This window comes from Schistocerca cancellata, chromosome 1 (assembly GCF_023864275.1).
Source record: "Schistocerca cancellata isolate TAMUIC-IGC-003103 chromosome 1, iqSchCanc2.1, whole genome shotgun sequence".
NCBI classification, from domain to species: Eukaryota; Metazoa; Arthropoda; class Insecta; order Orthoptera; family Acrididae; genus Schistocerca; species Schistocerca cancellata.
Genome location: NC_064626.1, coordinates 289,367,449 through 289,370,771, shown reverse-complemented (window position 1 = coordinate 289,370,771; position 3,323 = coordinate 289,367,449).

Here is a 3,323-nt window from a genome sequence, read left to right as displayed (position 1 = left end):
CTTCTTCATGTTTTCTCGATTGATCTGTGTTCAGTTTTTCAAGGCCTATCCACTGTGCCAACTTATAACTAAATGTGAGGGGGGTGCGATGGGGAGGTTCCCTTGTAAGGTTGATATGAGTCTGTAGCTTCAGTGAGATGTAGGCGAAGCTCGGAGAGCGGCCGTTTAAAACGACGAGCTGGCCAGTCAGCGTCGCAGGCAGTAAGGTTATGTCAATTTATTATTTTCCGGTGTAGTGTATGCGTGGCTCTCCCCCCGCCCCCCTTCCGGAAACAGTGAGCGATGGTAGCGCACTGCCGGGATATTTAAATGTAGACGAAGATGCCGTTGACACCGCAAACAGTATACTCTGATAATGTCATGTGTCCTGTGGACTTGTATTCTGTTGTAAAATGCACCACAAATGTATACCGCCGATGTTGCTTTGAGCTGTAAGCAAGTCACTGATGTTAAACAAAATCAATTATTGTTTTAAAGAAACAAATAAAGTCAAATAACCATGAAATTCAAATGTGAATATGACATTCACATTAATAAATATTACTCATTGGTCTCATTACCTGCTAGCTGTACTGTTCTAGGTACCTGACTGCATACTGCGCGTACAGCAATGTAATAAGTTATGTTAACAGAGAGTGATTCCTATGCAGTTAATATACAGTGAGTCCAAAAAGTATTCGTCTAGCTGTAACTTTTTTAAAAATCTATGTATATGTCACGTGAAGGGAAGGGAACTTAAAATGTGAGCATCCAGTGATATGCAATGAACTTTGGTAAGTCATTTTTATTGATGGACAAGGAAATAAATACATCCATAGCGATAACAAATTTGACAAAATGGAGATTTTAGTCAAGGGGTACTTAAAAAAGTATTCGTCCACTCATATTTTTTTAAATTTACAATCTGAAAATATGATTTCAATTACAAAAATTAATATTTAGTGGGGTTTCCCTTTGCAGTTGTTACTGCTTGGAGTCGTCTGGGCGTCGAATTGACCAAGTTTGCCGTCAGAGAGTCTGGAATTTTGTCCCATTCGTCTTGAAATACTTCTTTTAGGTCTCTCTTGTTAGAAATGTGTCTTCTTCTGATGCTATCTTCCAGTACTTTCTAAAGGTGTTCAATAGGATTAATGTCTGGGCTCTGAGGAGGGGTACTGTACACTAGCCACTGCCTTGTATTTTCAGTCGTATGCTTTGGATCGTTATCTTGTTGAAAAATGTAATTTCCATGCAGACCTAATTTTTCAGCGCTAGTATTCAGATTGTCCTTTAAAATGTTGATATACATATGGTGATCCATTGTACCTTGTATGAAATGTAATGTTCCAACACCTGCAGCACTCATACAGCGCCACACCATCAGGGAGCCACCACTGCGTTTAATCGTTGGCACAAGATTGTGTGGGAACATCTCCACATTCTTCTTACGCCACACCATTCGCCTGCCATCCGATCCGAGTACGTTATATTTACTCTCATAAGAAAATATTACTCTATTCCAGAAGTCTTCCTTTTTGAATCTATGTTCCACCGCAAAATGAAGAAGTTTTTTTTTTTCAATTCTGTTCACTGACGCAAAATTTCTTGCGCGCTAGCCGGCCGTGATACCCACATATTTTGAAGGTATTTCTGATTGTGTTAGCACGTATCTTCTTTCCCCTAGACTCTTAACTCCCCAGGAAACTTAGGAGCGCTGAGTTTAGGTTTCTTCTTCATTTCCCTCATCATAAGTCTCATGTCCGCATCAGTCAAAGTGTGAGAGCGTCCGGTACGTGGTTGGTTTCTTAATGATTTTGTTGCGCAAAATTGATCTATTATCGACAGAACCGTCGATCTAGGTCTATCGGCTACCTTAGCAATCTCGTAATAAGATTTGCACTCATTACGTAAGCGCAGAATAAGTTTTCTTTCGATCAGCGTCGTCTCACTACCCTTACGGGCCGGCCGGTGTGGCCGTGCGGTTCTAGGCGCTTCAGTCTGGAACCGCGTGACCGCTACGGTCGCAGGTTCGAATGTGCCTCGGGCATGGATGTGTGTGATGTCCTTAGGTTAGTTAGGTTTACGTAGTTCTAAGTTCTAGGGGACTGATGACCACAGATGTTAAGTCGCATAGTGCTCAGAGCCATTTGAACTACCCTTACGGCCCATGGCGCTAATTGCGTTGTATCGCCGCCGTTCAGAACCAGAACAGGCGATAGTGGGGCCGCGCACGGTTGACTCTAGTGTGTGCCGTGGGTCAGCGTTATGGTTTAATCACTGCGCGCATAATTTCGGCATCTTCTAATCGTGGACGAATATTTTATGAACTAGCTCTTGTATTACATTTTCTATTTTGTTAACCTTTCTGTTTATTTGGATATATTTCTTTCCTTGCTTTTCAACAAAAATGACTTACCGGGGTAATTTTTACATGACTGGCTCTTTACATTTTAATACATTTCGTTTCATGTTACACAGACTTTGTTTTCTAAAAGATATGCAGCTAGACGAATACTTTTTGGACTCACTGCAGATCATCCCTCAGCGGAAGGGTGAAGCTGGTGAACTTTCCTCAGCAGTTATAAATTCGTTGACCTGTGCTGCACTCACCACAAAAGGAGTAATGCCCTACTGCTACATTTCTAGTAGCAGTGGTCGATGGATCTGAAAGTAAGCCAGGTACTGCTCACCCTATGCAGTTTAGCGTTCAACTTGTAAGACCATCATTCGTCGGTGCGGCTCAAGACGGCAACAGATGGTCAAGCGATTAATATTTTAGATAAATGACAGAGTAAGACCATCGAACTCCAGAAGATGAATAAAAAATCCCTTAACTAATGGTTTTCAACAGTTTCGTTTCATCTCTCCTACAATTTTCAAATGCCTCCATTATTCAATTTTCACTGTATTGTATAAATGTATTCTGTACTTTCAGTGCTATCAGGACCAGTCGCGAAATTCATGCAATCGTTCTTCACCGTCAAGGTCTCGCCATTCCTCTTTAGCCAAGTCTGGTATAAGCAAATAGTCTCGAATTGGAGATATATTTGCTCCTGATGACGCTCTTTCAAGATCCTTCCTTTTCCTCGCCACGTGAGGACCTTGTAGACACCGTATTTGTTGATATGTACTTTCCACTTCAAGGTAAGGTCGCACATAGCAATGTCCTTAGAAGAACTGAGTTTTTCATAGAGTTATTAAAACGTCTTTCGTCCTGGCTTCAGTTTGTTGGCAGGTACTTTCAGTTCCATCCAAACATTATCCCAACATGCCGCTGACCTAATCGTCACAACTAATATAGTGTCGTAGGAAAGTCGTCTTGCCCTAAGAGTCCTGTCTTTTGC